The 22,878-nt window shown below is 53.9% G+C and overlaps 1 pseudogene; it reads left to right on the top strand.

Annotated features, from left to right (window-relative positions):
- Window positions 1-22,878, top strand: part of LOC147115492 (uncharacterized) — a 110,189-nt pseudogene that overhangs the window by 79,538 nt on the left and 7,773 nt on the right.

Genomic DNA, 22,878 nt, shown 5'->3' on the forward strand with positions numbered 1-22,878 from the left:
CACACACTCACCATCTCTAGTCACACCAACACACACTCACCATCTCCAGTCACACCCCCAACACATGCTCACCATCTCCAGTCACACCCCCAACACACAATCACCATCTCCAGTCACACCAACATACACTCACCATCTCCAGTCACACCCCCAACACACGCTCACCATCTCCAGTCACACCCCCAACACACACTCACCATCTCCAGTCACACCCCCAACACAAGCTCACCATCTCCAGTCACGCTAACACACGCTCACCATCTCCAGTCACACCAACACATGCTCACCATCTCCAATCACACCAACACACACTCACCATCTCCAGTCACACCCCCAACACACACTCACCATCTCCAGTCACACCAATACACATTCACCATCTCCAGTCACACCAACACACACTCACCATCTCCAGTCACACCCCTAACACACACTCACCATCTCCAGTCACACCAACACACACTCACCATCTCCAGTCACACCTGAACACACACTCACCATCTCCAGTCACACCAACACAGGCTCACCATCTCCAGTCACACCAACACACACTCACCAATTCCTGTCACACCCCCAACACATGCTCACCATCTACAGTCACACCAACACATGCTCACCATCTCCAGTCACACCAACACACGCTCACCATCTCCAGTCACACCAACACACACTTACCATCTCCAGTCATACCAACACACGCTCACCATCTCCAGTCACACCAACACTCACTCACCTTCTCCAGTCACACCAACACACGCTCACCATCTCCAGTCACACCAACACACGCTCACCATCTCCAGTCACACCAGCACACGCTCACCATCTCCAGTCACACCAACACACACTCACCATCTCCAGTCACACCCCCAACACACGCTCACCATCTCCAGTCACACCCCCAACACACACTCACCATCTCCAGTCACACCCCCAACACACACTGACCATCTCCAGTCACACCAACACACACTCACCATCTCCAGTCACACCAACGCACGCTCACCATCTCCAGTCACACCAACACACGCTCACCATCTCCAGTCACACCAACACACACTCACCATCTCCAGTCACACCCCCAACACACACTCACCATCTCCAGTCACACCAACACACACTCACCATCTCCAGTCACTCCAACAGATGCTCACCATCTCCAGTCACACCCCCAACACAATCTCACCATCTCCTGTCACACCCCCAACACACGCTCACCATCTCCAGTCACACCAACACACACTCACCATCTCCAGTCACACCCCCAACACACACGCACCATCTCCAGTCACACCAACACACACTCACCATCTCCAGTCACACCAACACATGCTCACCATCTCCAGTCACACCAACACACACACACCATCTCCAGTCACACCCGAACACACACTCACCATCTCCAGTCTCACCAACACACGCTCACCATCTCCAGTCACACCCCCAACACATGCTCACCATCTCCAGTCACACCAACACACACTCACCACCTCCAGTCACACCCCCAACACAAACTCACCATCTCCAGTCACACCAACACACACTCACCATCTCCAGTCACACCAACACACACTCACCATCTCCAGTCACACCAACACACACTCACCATCTCCAGTCACACCCCCAACACACGCTCACCATCTACAGTCACACCAACACACACTCACCATCTCCAGTCACACCAACACACACTCACCATCTCCAGTCACACCCCCAACACACACTCACCATCTCCAGTCACACACCCAGCACACGCTCACCATCTACAGTCACACCCCCAACACAAACTCACCATCTCTAGTCACACCAACACAGACTCACCAACTCCAGTCACACCCCCAACACACGCTCACCATCTCCAGTCACACCCCCAACACACACTCACCATCTCCAATCACACCAACACACACTCACCATCTCCAGTCACACTCCCAACACACGCCCACCATCTCCAGTCACACCCCCAACACATGCTCACCATCTCCATTCACACCCCGAACACACGCTCACCATCTCCAGTCACACTAACACACGCTCACCATCTCCAGTCACACCAACACATGCTCACCATCTCCAATCACACCCCCAAAACTCACTCACCATCTCCAGTCACACCAACACACGCTCACCATCTCCAGTCACACCCCAACACACACTCACCATCTCCAGTCACACCAACACACACTCACCATCTCCTGTCACACCCCTAACACACACTCACCATCTCCAGTCACACCAACACACACTCACCATCTCCAGTCACACGCCCAACACACACTCACCATCTCCAGTCACACCAACACACGCTCACCATCTCCAGTCACACCAACACATGCTCACCATCTCCAGTCACACCAACACACGCTCACCATCTCCAGTCACACCAACACACACTCACCATCTCCAGTCACACCAGCACACACTCACCATCTCCAGTCACACCCCCAACACACTCACCATCTCCAGTCACACCAACACACAATCACCATCTCCAGTCACACCCCCAACACACACTCACCATCTCCAGTCACACCCCCAACACACACTCACCATCTCCAGTCACACCCCCAACACAAGTTCACCATCTCCAGTCACACCCCCAACACACACTCACCATCTCTAGTCACACCAACACACACTCACCATCTCCAGTCACACCCCCAACACATGCTCACCATCTCCAGTCACACCCCCAACACACAATCACCATCTCCAGTCACACCAACATACACTCACCATCTCCAGTCACACCCCCAACACACGCTCACCATCTCCAGTCACACCCCCAACACACACTCACCATCTCCAGTCACACCCCCAACACAAGCTCACCATCTCCAGTCACGCTAACACACGCTCACCATCTCCAGTCACACCAACACATGCTCACCATCTCCAATCACACCAACACACACTCACCATCTCCAGTCACACCCCCAACACACACTCACCATCTCCAGTCACACCAATACACATTCACCATCTCCAGTCACACCAACACACACTCAGCATCTCCAGTCACACCCCTAACACACACTCACCATCTCCAGTCACACCAACACACACTCACCATCTCCAGTCACACCTGAACACACACTCACCATCTCCAGTCACACCAACACAGGCTCACCATCTCCAGTCACACCAACACACACTCACCAATTCCTGTCACACCCCCAACACATGCTCACCATCTACAGTCACACCAACACATGCTCACCATCTCCAGTCACACCAACACACGCTCACCATCTCCAGTCACACCAACACACACTCACCATCTCCAGTCATACCAACACACGCTCACCATCTCCAGTCACACCAACACTCACTCACCTTCTCCAGTCACACCAACACACGCTCACCATCTCCAGTCACACCAACACACGCTCACCATCTCCAGTCACACCAACACACGCTCACCATCTCCAGTCACACCAACACACACTCACCATCTCCAGTCACACCCCCAACACACGCTCACCATCTCCAGTCACACCCCCAACACACACTCACCATCTCCAGTCACACCCCCAACACACACTCACCATCTCCAGTCACACCAACACACACTCACCATCTCCAGTCACACCAACACACGCTCACCATCTCCAGTCACACCAACACACGCTCACCATCTCCAGTCACACCAACACACACTCACCATCTCCAGTCACACCCCCAACACACACTCACCATCTCCAGTCACACCAACACACACTCACCATCTCCAGTCACCCCAACAGATGCTCACCATCTCCAGTCACACCCCCAACACAATCTCACCATCTCCTGTCACACCCCCAACACACGCTCACCATCTCCAGTCACACCAACACACACTCACCATCTCCAGTCACACCCCCAACACACACGCACCATCTCCAGTCACACCAACACACACTCACCATCTCCAGTCACACCAACACATGCTCACCATCTCCAGTCACACCAACACACACTCACCATCTCCAGTCACACCCCCAACACACGCTCACCATCTCCAGTCACACCCCCAACACACACTCACCATCTCCAGTCACACCCCCAACACACACTCACCATCTCCAGTCACACCAACACACACTCACCATCTCCAGTCACACCAACACATGCTCACCATCTCCAGTCACACCAACACACACTCACCATCTCCAGTCACACCCCCAACACACACTCACCATCTCCAGTCACACCCCCAACACACACTCACCATCTCCAGTCACACCCCCAACACCACTCACCATCTCGGGGCAGCACGGTGACATAGTGGTTAGCACTGTTGCCTCACAGCGCCAGAGACCCGGGTTCGAATCCGACCTCGGGCGACTGTCTGTGTGGAGTTTGCACATTCTCCCCGTGTTTGCGTGGGTTTTCTCCGGGTACTCCGGTTTCCTCCCACAGTCCAAAGATGTGCGGGTTAGGTTGATTGGCTATGATAAATTGACCCTTAGTGTTAGGGGGATTAAATACGTGGGGTTACAGGGATAGGGTGGGACATGTGTTGGTGTAGGGTTTACGGGGATCGGGTGGGATATGTGTCAGTGCAGGCTCGATGGGCCGAAATGGCCTCTATCTGCACTGTGGGGTTTCTGTGATTCTGTGATCTCCAGTCACACCAACACACACTCACCATCTCCAGTCACGCCAACTCACACTCACCATCTCCAGTTACACACTCAACATCTCATCACACCAACACACACTCACCATCTCCAGTCACACCAACACACACTCACCATCTCCAGTCACACCCCCAACACACACTCACCATCTCCAGTCACACCAACACACACTCGCCATCTCCAGTCACACCCCCAACACACACTCACCACCTCCAGTCACAGCAACACACACTCACCATCTCCAGTCACACCCCCTACACACTCCCCTTGTTCTTCAGAAACCTACAGCACCGAAGGAGGCCATTCGGCCCGTCATGCCTGTTCCCGCTCTGTGAAATATCAGTCATGCTCAGTCCCGCACCCCCGCTTTTTGTCCGTAACCCTGTCAGTTCCTCATCCTCAAGCACCTGCCCAACTCCCTTTTAAAATTATTTCTGGAATCAGCTTCCACCACCTTTCCAGGTAGAGTTTTCCAGATCCCGACAGCTCTCTGAATGAAAACGTTTTTCTTCATCTCCCCTCTAGATCTGTTGCCAACTGTGGGCGCCGGAGATCCTGTGTCTCACCTGAAGAGGCAGACGAGACTTTGGTTCATCTAAATGTGATATTTCTTCTTCTTAACTATGATTGATTTAGGTTAGGAAAGTTGGAATTTTCCTTAATGAAGTGCTAGTGGTAGAATTAAAGGCCTCTGTGGATTGCTGCCCTGATGTGGCTGTTGCTTTGTGGTTCAATGTGATAAAGCAAGACTTCCCCTGAATATTGGGAGGATTACTCAACCATTACATGCAGCAAATTCATTCAGTGTGGTTAGTAGCTGAAAAACATGTCCATTACAACAGGACTGAAGCATGCCAATTCACAGGGAATAACTCAACTTCTGCTTGGAATTAGAAGGAATGACTTTCAGGAAATCATGACGCTCCAATTCTTTTTTTAAACCCAGAAACCTTCTCTTTAATTGACCTTGGCTCCGCTCGCTTTTCATCCCATTTGGATTCCGCAAATAAATGATCCTTTCAGCGATTTACAGGAAGTACAGGAAACTCTTTTTTATCTGGCACCGACGGGACCGGCGTGGTGCCGGTTTATCAAAAGGTCCGGATTACAGAGAAGTATAGTAAAAGGTACGAGAGCCCCATACACAGCAACAGACCCAGGCTTCCCTGTTGCTTAGCAACAGGTGCAGGAACCCCAGCCACAAGATCCAGGTGTCCCTGTTGCTTAGCAACAGGTGCAGGAACCCCGGTTACACAGCCACAGATCCAGGAACAGCCACTAATATGAAATAAAACTTACCTGAACCTACTCCTGAATTTTACCAGTTAACAGAGATTTCCGGTTATTTAGGTGCCGGTAAATCGAGAGTTTCCTGTAGCATCCACTGGGATCTGCCTTCCTTGTCTAATCTGATGATGTGTTCAGGAAATGAGATCTGTAGGCTCCTGTCACCACTCCAAGCTGCATCAGGTTTAGGTACATTGGCCGATTTTCCAAGTTCGTGCTGCCAGCAGGGAGCGCCCTCCCACACCCCCTCCCCGGCTGCACGCATCAGGAAACCGTCAGAGGCTGGCCCATATCAACCGTGGCTCAGTGGGTAGCGCTCTTGCCTCTGAGTCAGAAGGCTGTGGGTTTCAAGTCCCACTCCAGAGGCCAGAGTGCATGCATAATCCAGGCTGACGCTCCCAGTGCTACAATGAGGGAGTGCTGCACTGTCAGATGGTGCCTTTCAGGGGTTGGCCTTTATCGCAAGGGGGTTGGAGTATAAGAGTAAGGAAGTCTTGCTACAACTGTACAGGGCCTTGTTGAGACCGCACCTGGAGTACTGTGCACAGTTCTGGTCTCCTTATTTAAGGAAGGATACACTTGCCTTGGAGGCGGTGCAACGAAGGTTCTCTAGATTGATTCCTGGGATGAGAGGGCTGTCCTATGAGGAGAGATTGTGTAGAATGGGCCGATACTCTCCGGAGTTTAGAAGAATGAGAGCTGATCTCATTGAAACATACAAGATTCTGAAGGGGATTGACAGGGTAGATGCTGAGAGGTTGTTTCCCCTGGCTGGAGTGTCTAAAACTAGGGGGCATAGTCTCGGGATAAGGGGCCGGCCATTTAAGACTGAGATGAGGAGGAATTTCTTCACTCAGAGGGTTGTGAATCTTTGGAATTCGCTGCCCCAGAGGGCTGTGCATGCTGAGCCGTTGAGTGTATTCAAGGCTGAGATCAATAGGTTTTTGGACTCTAGGGGAATCAATGGATATGGAGATCAGGCGGGAAAGTGGAGTTGAGGTCGATGATCAGCCAGGATCTTATTGAATGGCGGAGCAGGCTCGAGGGGCCGAATGGCCGACTCCTGCTCCTATTTCTTATGTTCTTATGGTGCCACCTTTTGGATGAGACGTTAAACTGAGGCCCAGTCTGCCCCCTTAGGTGGATGTAAGAGATCCCATGGCGCTATTTTCAGGAACAGCGGGGGAGTCCCTCAACCAGACTTCACTAAAACAGATTATCTGGTCATGATCACATTGCCGTTTGACAGTTGCTACACAACTCCTCCAGATGTTTGCGTAGTCACATGGATAGCCAACGAATATTTTCAGGGATCAGGAGTCGGTCAGTGGTGACGCAGCAGGGGACATCTTTAGACTGTGGTCACCTGGTTTCTTCAGCAGCGTAAATTAGAATGTCACCAGAAGACGTTTGACAGACTGCATTCGTGAAGCCAATTGGAGATTAGGCGCTAAGGCTGAATGAATCTATCGCTGTAAATCCATCTGTGCACGCAGGTCCTGTGGCAGTGCATCCACCTTACCGGCCCCATGTTGATCTGAAGACGGCATCCGACTGGCGGGGGGCGGGGGATGGAATTGCATGGGGGGAACCTGGAAGTCAACTGGGCGGGTCGGAATCTGTGATCTGAACTCAATTGTATCAATTAATTTTGACTTCCAGGTTTGGCGTCTCCAAGGTGCGCAGCTGCATGATGCGATCGCAGCTGTAAAGGGACAGTCCACAAATGGTAATTGGAGGTGTTCAGGGTGGATGGCAGACATAGAGCAAGGGCAGCCCCCAGATTTAATGATGCCTCACTCTTAATACTGCTGGGCTCAGTCAGGAGGAGGCGGAGGGACGTACTATCCCCCAGCAATGGTAGGAAGGAACCTGCTGCTCTCACCAAGAAAGTATGGTTGGAGGTAGCTGAGGAGGTAAACAGCAGGAGCGTTACGCCCCAGTCTTGGATGCAATGTAGGAAGTGGTTTAATGACCTAACCAAGTCAGGAAAAATGAGTACATTGATGATTCAACTACATCCTGTCCTTTAACCCTGCCCCCTTTCACTCTGTCTTGCCAAGCGTACTCTATCACATCACTCCTCACACCAACTCAACTTTCAGCACCACCCAGCTTTCACTTTCGATGCACTTTATCACCTCCCCATTTATCCAGCCGCCGTTGACATTCACCTCAATCCTTGTGCAATGTGATGCTTCTGTCCAATAGTCACCCTCACCAAATGCACTGCATCCATTGGGTGAAGACCTGACCTTCACTCACTCACAGGTCTGTTTTCTCTCTCCTTGTAGGAGAAGAAAGCAGAAAACGCGAGGGAGAGCGGCAGGACTGGAGGTGGGCCGCCGCAAATTGTCCAGCTCACTGATGCCGAGGAGGAGGCCCTGGAGATAATTGAAACATCTGCATCCCGCTCAGTCGGAGATGGAGATTCAGGGGGCTCGCAGAGAGCTGGTGACGGAATTACCAATATCTCTGACACACATATGCTGACTTCATTTCCCCAATGACTGAACTGTGAGAAGACTGACTATAGTGATTGTCAAGATTGTGACTTTGCCATGACTAAATCATATCCCTTTCTTTTGCCTTTCAGGGCCTTCATGCATGCAACAAGTGTCGCAGGACATCCATGAGGGCAATTTCTCACAGGACCTCATTCCTTCCGAGGCTCCACCGTCACAGAACGTACAGCCATGCACCAGCACAGATAATCGCACTTTGATGGGTCCACTTAGACAGTCAGTTGGGATTTCACCCGGAGATTCACACCTCACAAGTGAGCACGAGCAGACGCTGGTGGCAGGGACAGCTGTGGAGAGTCCGTGTCGGGGGAGCCGCCATCCTCTCCCAGCTCTGCACAGCCGCATGCAGATGCTGAGCCCCGGGGGCTATCATCGAGAAGAGAAATGCTGGAGGTCCATCAGCAACTGAGGCAGGTACTGACAGACCTGCCACACACACTCTCCACAATAGCGGAGAGAATGGAGGGGTCCAACTCCATCGCGAGTGGATTGGTGGCGCGGGGAATTGCGAGAATATCTGCCATGGAGAGAGTGGCCGCCTCCATGGAGCTTCAAGCAAGGCTCGCAAATGAGTCCATGCAGGTCATGACCACGGCTGTGCAGACTTTGGATGCCAACTTTTCTGCTGCCTTAAATCGGTTGATATATACCTTATCTGTGGCATTATATGGCACCACTGATCTGCACCAATCTGGTACGCAGCAGAGTGGAAGGAGCGATGTGGTGCTGGCCCAGGAGAGGGGTGATGGTGAACAGGGACATGGAAGTGGGAATTCCACTCAAAGTGTTCCCAGTTCTCACCTGTTAGCCCCCGCACCCCCGCCCCACCCACAGCCTGTACCCCACACGCTGCCTCAGCTCCCGATGGCCGAGTCTGCCTCTGCACAGGTGCAGGTGGAGCAGTCTTTAGCGGGGCCCTTAGGGGCTCCAGAACCCAGGGGGCGCAGGCTAAAAACATCTCAGCAGTCAGGGCAGGGAACTGAGCAGCCTGCCTCTCCCTCCGCTGAAGCCACACGGGAGGAACCACGTGGAAGCGGTAGGAAGCGTAAGTTGAAGGAAATGTAATTCACCAAGGATATGCACATGGGTGTTTGACAAAACGCTATGTTAAGTTTCCTGTTTTTTATAATCCCACATAAAATTTATTGATTAGCGCCACTTCCACGCCTTTCCCATTATTGCATCCTGAGGGACAACTCGTCCTTTGACTTGTTTCATGATGAATGTCAATACATGACGGGACCCATTGGACGGATGAGCAATGAGGGGTTGAAGTATTGATTAGTGCAAAGGGGGTGGGGTGGTTGGTGCTGGTGGTGGGAGCGGACCGCAGGATTTCATGTGTCACGTTTCGCACTAGGTGAACCTTCGTGATATTAGGGCATCCCTGGCATCCCGGGCAGCAAAGAAAGCGGCTGGTCTGGCGATGGGTGCCCCACCTTCATCCTCTTCCTCCTCCTCCTCATCCTGCTCCGCCTCCTCCTCTTCTATGTGCTCCCTCATCCGAAGATGAGTGCTGAGCCCCTTCGCCCTCCTCCACCTACAAACCTCTCTCCTGTGCGCATGCTGATCTCACCAGCATGGTGATGGTCTTCCTCTTCTGATGTGCTGTCAAACACAACCAAGGCACCTCCCATCCTGATCTTGGCAATTTGAAATCCTCAAAGGTTGAAAAAAGTTGTAGCCACACAAGCGCTCTCTGCCAAACATTTGTCAGAGACAATGGGGGCAATTTTTCAGGGGGTCAGCGAGCGCGTTCGGTGGTGAGCACCAACAACAACACCAACCTTCTCCGCAATCAACTGATGCTGCACAGGACACAGGGCATCAGCACCCAACCACATTGCTGCCCGGGACACCTGGGATGGCCTCACCATGGCCAGATTTACTTCACTGCTTGCTGTACACCCTGGCTGCCACATAATACGCCAGGTTGGCACCACGGAGACATGGCTGAGGGAGGGTCAGGACTGGCAGCTCAATATTCCGGGGTATAGAATCTTCAGGCGAGACAGAGGGGGGTGTAAAAGGGGAGGGGGTGTTGCAATATTAATTAAGGAGTCAATTACTGCTGTAAGGAGGGACGATATATTAGCGGGTTCCTCTAATGAGGCCATATGGGTAGAACTTAAAAACAAAAAGGGGGCAAGCACTTTGCTGGGAGTGTACTATAGGCCCCCAAACAGTCAGGGGGAGATAGAGGAACAGATATGTAGGCAAATCTCAGAGAAGTGCGAAAATAATAGGGTAATAATAGTGGGGGATTTCAACTTCCCCAATATAAATTGGGATAGTCAGAGTGTGAAAGGCTTAGAGGGTGCAGAATTCATAAAGTGCATCCAGGAGAGCTTTTTGAGCCAACATGTAGAAAGTCCTACAAGAGAGGGGGCGGTACTGGACCTAATTCTGGGGAATGTAGCCGGGCAAGTGGTGGAAGTATCAGTAGGAGAGCATTTTGGCGACAGTGACCATAATTCGGTGAGATTTAAGGTAGTCATGGAAAAAGACAAAGACGGCCCGGAAATAAGGGTTCTAAATTGGGGGAAGGCCGATTTTAATATGATAAGGCAGGATCTGGCCAAAGTGGACTGGGAGCAGCTACTTATAGGAAAATCCACATCAAAACAGTGGGAGACTTTCAGAAGGGAAATAGAGAGAGTACAGCGCCAACATGTTCCTGTAAAGGTCAAGGGTGGGACCAACAAGCAAAGGGAACCTTGGATGACAAGGGATATACAAAAATGCATTAGAAATAAAAGGGGGGCTTTTGGCAGTTACAAAAGACTAAAGACGGAAGAAGCCCTAGAGGAGTATAAAAAGTGCAGGGGCATACTTAAAAAAGAAATTAGGAGGGCGAGGAGGGGCCATGAAATAACACTGGCGAGCAAAATAAAGGAAAATCCTAAGATGTTTTATAAGTATATTAAGGGCAAGAGGATAACCAGGGAAAGGGTAGGGCCCATTAGGGACCAAAGTGGCAATCTGTGTGTAGAGCCAGATGATGTAGGCGGGGTTTTAAATGAATTTTTTGCATCTGTGTTCACTATGGAGAAAGACGATGCAGACATAGAAATCGGGCAAGGGGACTGTGACACACTTGAACATATTAGCATCGAGAGGGAGGAGGTGCTAGCGGTTTTAGCAGGCCAAAAAGTGGATAAATCCCCAGGCCCGGACGAGATGTATCCCAGGCTGCTGTGGGAGGCAAAGGAGGAGATTGCAGGGGCTCTGACACAAATTTTCAGAACCTCTCTGGCCACAGGGGATGTACCAGAGGACTGGAGAACAGCTAATGTAGTACCATTATACAAGAAGGGTAGCAGGGATAAACCAGGGAATTACAGGCCAGTGAGCCTAACATCTGTGGTAGGGAAATTATTGGAAAAAATTCTGAGGGACAAAATTAGTCTCCACTTGGCGAGGCAAGGATTAATCAGGGATAGTCAGCATGGCTTTGTCAAGGGTAAATCATGTCTGACAAATCTGATTGAATTTTTCGAGGGGGTGACTAGGGGGGTGGATGAGGGAAATGCTGTGGATGTGGTTTACATGGACTTCAGTAAAGCCTTTGACAAAGTCCCGCATAGGAGACTGGTCAAGAAGGTAAGAGCCCATGGGATCCAGGGTGCCTTGGCGCGTTGGATCCTAAACTGGCTGAGTGGCAGGAGGCAGAGGGTGATGGTCGAAGGTTGCTTTTGTGACTGGAAGCCTGTGTCCAGTGGGGTACCTCAGGGATCGGTGCTGGGTCCCTTGTTGTTTGTGATCTACATAAATGATTTGGATGAGAATGTAAAAGGTATGATCAGCAAGTTCGCAGATGACACGAAAATTGGTGGGGTGGTCAATTGCGAGGAGGAAAGCCTCAGGCTACAGGACGATATAAATGGGTTGGTCAGATGGGCGGAAAAATGGCAAATGGAATTTAACCCTGAAAAGTGCGAGGTGATGCATTTTGGACGGACAAATAAGGCAAGGGAATACACAATGAGTGGTAGGACCCTAGGAAGTACAGAGGGTCAGAGGGACCTTGGTGTACATGTACATAGATCCCTGAAGGCAGCGGAACAGGTAGATAAGGTGGTTAAAAAGGCATATGGGATACTTGCCTTCATTAGCCGAGGCATAGAATATAAGAGCAGGGAGGTTATGATGGAGCTGTACAAAACGCTGGTGAGGCCACAGCTGGAGTACTGTGTGCAGTTCTGGTCGCCTCACTATAGGAAGGATGTGATTGCTTTGGAGAGGGTGCAGAGAAGATTCACCAGGATGTTACCTGGGATGGAGCGCCTCAGCTATGAAGAAAGACTAAACAGGCTGGGGTTGTTTTCCTTGGAGCAAAGAAGGCTGAGGGGGGACCTGATTGAGGTATACAAAATGATGAGGGGCATAGATAGGGTAGACAAAGAGGAACTTTTCCCCTTAGTAGGGGGGTCAATAACAAGGGGGCATAGATTCAGGGTAAGGGGCAGGAGATTTAGAGGGGATTTGAGGAGGAACTTTTTCACCCAGAGGGTGGTTGGAATGTGGAACTCAATGCCCAAAAGGGTGGTAGAGGCAGGAACCCTCACAACATTCAAGAAGCATTTGGATGAGCACTTGGAATGCCATTGCATACAAGGCTATGGACCAAATGCTGGAAAATGGGATTAGACTGGACAGGGATGGATGGGCGGCGCAGACACGATGGGCCGAAGGGCCTCTTTCTGTGCTGTAAAACTCCAGGGGCTAGATTTTCAGTAGCTTGCGCCAGCAGTTAGCGCCTTAAGAGAAGTGATTTCCGGGCGCTATGCGTGTAGCGCCCGGGCGCAGCGCAGTTTGCGCTCCGCCCCAAATTAAGTTGCCCGTTAGCGCCGGCGCAAAGTTTAGCGCCCGCCCGGATGCGCGCGCAGAAAATGACGTCACATCCTCGTGCAACGCCCTTTGGCCGCCCCGATTGCAAACTTCAGTCGGACCGCCCCATTGTGCGGCGGGCGGCCGGAGCGTTTGGAAAAAGGAACGCAACACAACCAGCGCGGGCCCCGGGGGGCGCTAATTAAAGGGAACGTCCTCTCCAGTATAAAGGCCATCCTTTTTTCAGAAAACAGTCTTGTGCAACGCATTTCTGGAGACACAACAAGGAGGATAGCTAACTGGTTTCAAGCAGCAAGAGCCAGGTATTTTTGGACTCAGGCAACAGCGCTGCAAGTGGCCATTTGGAAATTAGAGTGTTTGCCAGGATTTGATGGGGGTTGCATGGGGTGCCAACGCGGAGCTGCAGCTCCATGTCCGTAGGGCTCGCAGACGCATTGTGAGAGGGGCAGCCCTGGCTAGAGGCAGAGGGGGCTACAGGCGTCGGCCACGTAGGCCTTACCCAGTCAGGCTATACCGCCAGCAGCGCTCCTACCTAAACATGAGTGCCGCGCGATGTGTTAAAAGGCTCCGATTCCGAAAGGGGGTGATTGCAGAGATCTGCCACCTGCTTCGCCGAGATCTGCGGCCAAAGCTCAGGTGCAGGACGTCTCTGTCGGTGGAAGTGAAGGTGACAGTGGCATTGAACTTCTATGCCACCGGCTCCTTCCAATACGCTGCTGGGGACATAGCAAACATCTCCCAGTACGGCGCGCATCGCTGCATCCGCCAGGTGACCGAAGCACTGTTCAGAAGGAGAAGCCAATTCATCTCCTTCCCCATGGCCCTGGAGAGCCAGCATCAGCGCGCATTGGGATTTTCCAGACTCGGGGACTTCCCCTTGGTGCAGGGCGCCATTGACTGTACGCATGTGGCTTTGCGGGCCCCTCTGGAGCATGGCGAGCAGTATCGCAACAGGAAGGGCTACCATTCTCTGAATGTGCAGCTGGTCTGTGACCACAAGCAGCGCATCATGGCAGTCAATGCCAGCTTCCCAGGCAGCAGCCACGATGCCTTTATCCTGCGGCAGAGTACTGTGCATGACATGTTCCAGGCACAGCCTCCCCCAAGAGGATGGCTACTCGGGGACAAAGGCTATCCTTTGTGCACCTGGCTCATGACCCCGCTCCGCGCGCCCAGGACCGCTGCTGAAGAGGCCTACAACGAGAGCCATCAAACCACCCGCAACATCATCGAGCTAACTATTGGGGTCCTCAAGCAGCGGTTCCGCTGCCTTGATCGCTCCGGAGGAGCTCTCCAGTATTCGCCGGACCGGGTCTCCCAATTTGTGGTGGTTTGCTGCATGCTACACAACCTGGCTATCCGCAGGACTCAGGCACTGCCACCTGACGTTGGACCAGCACCTCAGGAGGAGGAGCAGGAGGAGCATGAGGAGGAGGAGGAGGAGGAGGAGGAGGAGCAGGAGTACGTTCCCAGGAGGGAGCGACCAGGGCCAAGGGCCGCACGACGCCACCTTATTACACGGTACTTCTAAGCCCCCTGTCAGGGAATGGCCAGGGGCCATGAGGGAAGATGAATGCAGCCGCTCCGCAAGCCCTCAGCCGGCGAAGCCAACAAACACTAAGAAGAACAACCATGGAGACTGCATGAATAAAGATAATTTTTTATTACACAAAAATGAAAAGCCCTTCCCACATGAATCCCCAAAAACAATAAACGGGCCCCACAAAAAGCCCAACAAACGACTCACTCCCACAAACTGGGGAGGAGCCACTCCACCTTTATTGAAACCGGGCCTCAACGTCGGCCTAACGCAAAAAAAAAGCCCTCCAAAAGCACAACCATGGGCAAAATAAAGATGGCCACCGCCATATTAAAGGAAAGCTGGCCACACCCTCTACTGAGTGGCCCGCGAGGGCGAGACCTTGGCCAGCATTTTGCCTCCCCTGCCCTGCCTGCTGCTCCTTCGCAAGCTCTGCCCAGTGGCTGCTGCGAGGCTGGGGGAAGGCGCCTGAGGCTCAGATGCCCTTCCGCCAGATGCCGCTGGGGGGCGGCCTACACGGCGTTTGGGCCTCGAGGGGCCGTCTGCTGAGTGGCGCACCTGAGCCTGGCCACCATCAGCTGCAGCCGCTTGCCGTCGACGCCCCAGAGGGGGAATGGCGGCGACGGATGGCGCAATGTGGGCCAGCTGGCGTCTGGGATGCGCTGCCTGGTGCTGTGGCGCGGTGGCACTCGGCCGGGCCCGCACTGCAGGATCCGCAGCAATCAGCCGACGGCCGGCTTGCTGGGATGGTCCAGCGCGGCGCCTGCCCTGGCGATGCCTGCCTGAGACAGCGCGTGTGGCAGCAGTGAGTGGCCCTGTGGTCCTGGTGTGCGCGCGCATCACATCCGCCAGGGTCTTGGCGGCATCAGTTAGCATGCGGCCAGTCGCGGCAGTTGCTGCCCCGAACTCGCGCACACTGGTCGCCAGCGACTCGATGGCCTCAGGCATGCGCCCCACCACGCTCATGAGCTCCGTGTGGCGCCGGTCCGAGTCGTCGGCCATCTGATCGAGCTTCCGCACCTCCTCCGAAGTGAAGGTGTCCGGACTGGAGTCGCGACTCTCCCGCTGGGGAGGAGGGGGCCGAACTAGGGGACCCTTGCCGCGTTGGTGACGGCGAGTGTGCCGAGCAGCAGCACTCCCCTCTGATCCTTCCCCCCTTTGGGGGGAAGGCCGCGGGCCACGCGCACGGCTCCTGGGTGGCTGGACGCCACTGGTCCCAGAAGCTGCATTGCCCTGCGACAGTTCCTCCAGGCACTCGTCCAGTGAGGAGGTGTCAAGCATTTCCTCCTCTCCTGCGGGACGTGACTGTTCCCCCGAAGGTCCGGCTTGCTCCTCCTCCTCCTCCTGGTTGGAGGTGCTGTCACTGGCAGCCTCAGGGTCCTGGTCGTCACCAGCTGAAAGCAGGAATGCACAAGAGTAGCTTCAGAGTGAGGAGACGGCGTCAGCGAGGGAGTTAGGACTGGTGGGATTCAGCGCATTGGTGGGACAGTGGCAAAGGAGGTAGCTCGGATGGGCCAGTGCGACGCGAGAGGGCCAAAAGGCGAGGTCCTTACCATTGCCGGGCAGTGGAGGGTCGGATACACCGCACGCTGTGGGGACAATCACACGGGCTCCCATGAGCACACACACGCGCTCCTCCAGCCGAGTGAGCTTCTGCAGCTTGGCGCGGCCACCCCTGGCACGGGCCTGGCGATTAAACGCTACTTTAGCCTGCAAGAGAAAGGACGGGCTGTAAGTGCGCAGTGAAGCCCTGATGTAGTGTGCACTGCCTCCCATGGTGGAATAGCTTGGACAGAGTGAAGCCCTGATGTAGTGTGCACTGCCTCCCATGGTGGAATAGCTTGGACAGAGTGAAGCCCTGATGTAGTGTGCACTGCCTCCCATGGTGGAATAGCTTGGACAGAGTGAAGCCCTGATGTAGTGTGCACTGCCTCCCATGGTGGAATAGCTTGGACAGAGTGAAGCCCTGATGTAGTGTGCACTGCCTCCCATGGTGGAATAGCTTGGACAGAGTGAAGCCCTGATGTAGTGTGCACTGCCTCCCATGGTGGAATAGCTTGGACAGAGTGAAGCCCTGATGTAGTGTGCACTGCCTCCCATGGTGGAATAGCTTGGACAGAGTGAAGCCCTGATGTACTGTCCACTGCCTCCCATGGTGGAATAGCTTGGCCAAAGTGTAGAGTGCCGAATGGCCATTTGATGCTCATGACTGTCCCAATGCTGCTGGCTGAGGGCTGGCCAAAAGGACTTTCAGGTCCCTTTGCCCATCATGTCAGGTGTACATGCAAGAATGAGGAGGAGACTGGAAAGGCTACTCACCCTCACAATCCTGGTCAGATCGTTGTATTTCTTACGGCATTGTTTGTGGGTCCTGGGGGCCTCGCCGGTGAACGTCACCCTCTGGGCGATCTGCTTCCAGGCTTTGGTGTAGTCGTGGTGGGTTGGATTCCTCCCACTCTCTGGAAACAAGATCTTGCGCCTCACCTCCAGAGCTGTGACCATTATGTCCAGATCACCCTCTGAGAAGCGCAGGGCACGCTGACGGGCCTTCTCTGGCGTTGCCATGACTCCCTGGGGCTGAGCAGTAGTGTTGAGGCCTCTTTGCAAGGCTGCAGTGTGCAGGGCGTGGCAGCAGACCAATTCGTCCCTTCCCCCTTTAAGAGCTGGTCGGCACCACGGGGTCTGCTGTCAGTGCAAAAATGACCGCACCCGTGCTGCGCCCCGCCTGGGCGCTATCCCTCTGGACCACCGGCTTAGCGCCTAAAGAGAGTAGTGGAACGCCTCTTTTAGCGCTCCACCAACCTCTTAGGGCGAAGCCACTGAATTCCCGGCAACGGGGCGCTACTTTGGGGCGGGCGCTAACTTCGGGCGGGCGCTAAAGCTAGCGCCCCAAAACTGCCTATACTGAAAATCTAGCCCTATGACTCTATGACACCCTACACCAACACCATAAAGCATCCCTACAATGTCAAAGCCAATCCTTTGACACTCATGACCATTGTGGGGGGTACCGTTATGTCTCACCATTCATTGCAACTCACTAAGCCACTTCCAAAGGTGCACACAAATCTGTCCAAGAGCACAAAGGCCTAGAAATTGGGTATAGCCCCGCTTGAGACATTAGAACTGGCGCTGCGCAAAGTTTATAGCCAGACGAAACTTATCGCTGCCTGGCGAGATATTGGGTTGCATCGCCCCCAAAGGGGATTGAGGCGCGAACTCAGACATTGCACGGGGCTCCTAAGGCGCAAAAGTTCAGGCGCTACCCAATATCGGCGTGGACGGGCGCAGCGCAGGTGATCTCAATTACCGGAAACCACGAGACTTCCAGGCGCCGGCCGGCTCTTAAAGGGGTGGGTCAGTCAGCCTGAGCTGCCACACTCAATGCCCTGTAGGCCTCAGAATCGGCGCTTGCCCTTCTCTGGCGCAAGAAACTTGGTGAGGATGGAGAAGGTAAGACAGAGAGCAGAGCGCTTCAGCACTGAGGCTCTGGACCATTTGGTGTCTGCAGTTGAGCGCCGTCGAGATGTTCTGTATCCTGACAATGGCAAGAGGCCGAATCAAAAGGCTTACCGGCGATCTTGGAGGGAGGTTTCTCTGAGGGTCAACTCCAGCAGCACGGCGACCAGGACCCCTGTTCAGTGCAGGAAGAAATTTAACGACCTCACTCGGGTCGTTAGGGCGAGTGCTGGTTATGCAAACTTCTGATTCCCTCCATCTGCACCTGACCTCGAGCACCCTGTTGCCATGATGCCCCAATGGCCATCTGTCAGCAAGCACCCATGGCCCTTTCTGGGCACACACATGGACATTTCACTCAAGGCCACATGTAAGGGCTCTTGCACCATGGGGGGCATGCGATGATCTCTCAAGGCCTCATGTAAGGGCTCTTGCACCATGGGGGGCATGCGATGATCTCTCAAGGCATCATGTTACAGAACTTCCCCTTCTTTCCCCTGCAGTCCAAGCTGGCGGCGAGGCGAAAGGACCAGACTCGAACTGGTGGCGGGCCTCCACAAGTCGTCACTCTGACGGATCTCGAGGAGAGAAAGCACCAGATTCTTGGAGGACGTCTGTCTGGTCCTGTCACCACTGCAGCTGCCGACCCCATTTCCGACAGCGAGGGTAAGACTCTCCTTTTTCAGCTGTTTCCTTCCACTTGGTCCCCCCACCAGCATGCTTCCTCAGTGTGCAGCCATGTCAGAGCCTTGCCGCAATCTGGCATGCCTTTCTGCCAACCTGTCCTTTTGCTAAAGCCACTCTTCCACCTCCCTGCTTTCAAATGATGCATCACCAACTCGGGCTCAATGCCCTGAAGCTGCCGGTGCCAGTGCCTCCGGAGGCGAGGATCAGGAGGAAGCCGGACCATCCGTTCCAATCTCAGGGGAGCATACACATCTACAGACTGGGGATAGTAGTTCCCTGGAGGGGAGGGGGGGGGCTCTGAGGATCAGCCAGTTGCCGGAACAAGCGGCATGCAGCAACGCAAGGGGGGTAGGCAAGTTCGGCCACCGTCTCCCCGGAGGGCAAGGCAGGTAGTGATGACTGCTGCACAGAGTGCAGATGAGGTGCGTCACCTGGCTGAAATGAGCACCCAGGCCCGGCTCAGGCACACTGAGCTGATGGCTGCAGTGGGGAGGATGCCTCAGTCAATAGATACACTGGCAAAGAGTGTGTTGGACTTCGGGGCAACAATGGAGAGGACTCTCCAGGGCATCGGGGCAACAATGGACAGGATTCTCCAGGGCTTCGGGCAACAATGGACAGGACTCTCCAGGGCTTCGGGGCAACAATGGAGAGGACTGTCCAGGGCTTCGAGGCCACTATGGAAAGGACTGTTCAGGGCTTCGGACAATCCCTGGAAAGGTCTGTCCAGGGCTTGTCCGAGGCAGTGGAGCGGTCGGCACCAGCCTTGTCCGAAGCAATGGAAAGAACTGTCCAGGGCTTCTCCGAAGCACTGGCACCTGGCTCACAGGTCCTCACTGCTGCCACGCAGTCACTTGCCGGCCTCGTCCACACCCAGATTGAGGCAACGCGAACTCTCACTGCAGCCACCCTATCTGCATCAGCTAGGATCACCCCGGGCCCTTCCAGTCCCATACAAGGCCAGGAATCAGTGGAGCATGCGATTGTGGCGGATGAGCCGAGCTGGTCCCCTCAGAGAGCCAGTGTGTCGTCCGACCATGGTGCAGGTGTCCTCTCTCGGCAGGTGACCATTGCACATGCCAGCGCTGGTACGTCTGCAGTGCAGCTGTCACCACCTGCAGGGCACACTGCTTCCAGCCATGCTCAGATCAAGCATCCTGCGTCCGCACCCTCCAAGCCCAGAGGTCGGCCAGGCCGTCCCTCAGGGGCTTCTGCGCTTCCACACAGCCAGCAGGCGTCCCCCAGCCTTCACCCCGCCACTGGGGTTCAATTACGTAGGAGCAGCAGCGAGGGAAGGGGCCGACCGCGAAAGAGAAGTCGTTCTCCATCAAGGGGCCAGCAGTAGAGGGAGGTGCTGAGGCATTTCCTTGGCCAAATTCAAGGACACCCTCACCTGTTGTAATTGTTGGAAATGGTTTGTTTAGTTTTGCGGCTTTGCCGAAGAGTTAACTGTTATTTTGTTAGTTATGGTTTCTGTTGACATGACGTTGTTTTGCTGTAATGAAAGACTTTTGTGACAATAAAGAGAAGTTTTAATGTGCTATGGTGCACGTGACTAATTACAGTGATGCTGGCCTTCAGAGGCTTTCAAACAACCAAAGCGCGCAGGAGTAAAGACACTCATCATTCCGCCAGAGGGGCCTCGAAACGAGTCCTCATGAGCCTCTGACGGATGGCCCTTCCACTTTCAGGAGCCCTTCCATCTTCCTCCTCCTCCTCCTCCTCCTCCTCCTCCTCGACCGCCTGCTCTGCTGGTCGTTGAGGGACAGCTGGAATTGGCTGGGTGCGTCGAATCGCCAAGTTGTGGAGCATGCAGCAGACGACGACGATGTGACCCACTTGCTCCGCCGAGTACTGCAGGGCTCCCCCCGAATGGTCAAGACATCGGAAATGCTTTTTGAGCACACCAATAGTGTGCTCTACAATGTTCCTGGTCGCCTGATGGCTGCTGTTGAGCAGCTCTTCTGCTGGGGTGGCGGACACACGGAGTGGTGTCATCAGCCATGGGCAGAGAGGATAGCCCTTGTCCCCAATAAGCCAGCCTCGTGGTTGAGCTGGCCCCTCAAAAAGGTCACAAACTGAGGTCTGCCGCAGGATAAAGGCATCGTGGCTGCTCCCTGGGAATTGGGCGTTGACTGCCATGATGATTTGGCGGTGGTCACAGACCAGCTGCACGTTGAGGGAGTGGAACCCCTTGTGGCTGCGGAAGTCCTCAGGGTTCTGGAATGGCACCCTCAAAGCCACGTGTGTACAGTCAATCGCCCCCTGCACCATGGGGAAGTCCGCAATAGCAGCGAAGCCCTGCGCGCGCTCCGTCTGCTTCTCCAGGGTCAGAGGGAAGGTGATGAATTGATGCCTTCGCCTATAAAGGGCAGCTGTAACTTGCCGGATGCAACAGTGGACTGCAACCTGAGAGATATTTGCAATGTCCCCAATGGCTGACTGAAAGGATCCGTTGCCATAAAAATTGAGGGCAACAGTCAGTTTAACGGCCACCGACAGAGAGGCCCTGCACCGTAGACGCGGCTGCAGATCCTCAGCAAGCAGGTGGCACAGCTCAGTAACAACGTCCCTCCCGATTCGGAGCCTTCGCACACACTGCTCCTCCGACATGTCAAGGTATGACACCTGCTGCCTAAAGACCCTCGCAGCATACCCTCGGATTGGCCGACCTCCATTGCCCCTCCTCCTTCTGGCCAATACCGGCCCTCTCTCCCGCCATCTCTCTGCCCCTTCATAGTGTTCGGCCATGAGGCGGTCGCCCTCCAAAGCATCTCCCATTCCGATGCCAGTTGGTCAAAAGGCTGTTAGGTCTAGTGCTCCAACTGCTCCGGACAGGTTTGAAGGTCCCAAGTACTCTAATGCTAAATTCCAAAAACTCTGCTCCACAGTAGCTCAGCAACTCTCTCCACCAACGATCGCAATGAACAGGCCAAGTGGCTGAAGCTTCTATACTAGAACTGTCCCCTTTAAATAGCGCCCCCCGACTCCGAGAAGGGCCTGCTAACGCTCCTTCGAACAGTCACTAATAGCGCTAGGCGTAAAGGCTCCGGGCGCCACCCAATATCCGCTCAGGCGCCCCTAAAAGGCGTTGCACACTGAAATGACGTCATGATCTGCTTGCGCTCGCGGGCGCGCGCAAACACTTAGCGCAGGCGTTAAATGTATAGTCAATATGGGAGTTGTCGCTATCTTCATTGCGCCCGCCCCAACATTGGGTAACGCCCCAATTCTCGGTCTCTTTAGGCGCTAACTGCTGGCGCAAACAACCGAACTTCTAGGTCAAAGTGTTGAAAATAAAGGTTTCAATGTTTGACACTACATTAACAGAAACTTTACATGAACATTGGCTAAAACATACAAGTGCCTACCCCTGTGTGTTGTTATTCGGTATGATTGGACTAGGATGAGGGTGAGTATGAGGGGTGGCTAATGAGATGGGGAAGTGATAATGTAGATAGAGAGGGTTGGGTGGAGGTGCAAGGTAAGTTGGTGTGAGTAAGGGTGTGCAGGAGTAGGGTAGGGAAGGCAGAGTGATGGGGATGGGATGAGCGGCACAGCAGGATGAGGTTGTGTGTGGCTTTGCAGTAACGTTTCGTGATCTACTGAGATCATTGAAAGGTTAGCGCCACTGCAGCCTGGTCCTCCTGACAACATCCCTGCTTGTGTATTGCTGTGCAACGTGCAACCAGGCTACATTGGTCTCCAGGGGAGGTTTCTTCCGCCCATTGGAAGGGAAGAGAACCTCCCTGCGTGCTGTGACTCCGTCCATAATCAGAAGAAGGGAGCCATGGGAGAGCCTGGGTGCAGCCGTGCTCCTCTGTGCAGTGCTTGTCAGTGTTTGCAGCACCTCAATGCTGTAGAACACTGACAGCACAACGGTCAAAATCAATGTGGCTGTGGTCCC

The sequence above is a fragment of the Somniosus microcephalus genome, chromosome 6 (assembly GCF_052327205.1).
Source record: "Somniosus microcephalus isolate GS21.2 chromosome 6, FLI_Smic_1.0, whole genome shotgun sequence".
NCBI lineage: Eukaryota > Metazoa > Chordata > Chondrichthyes > Squaliformes > Somniosidae > Somniosus > Somniosus microcephalus.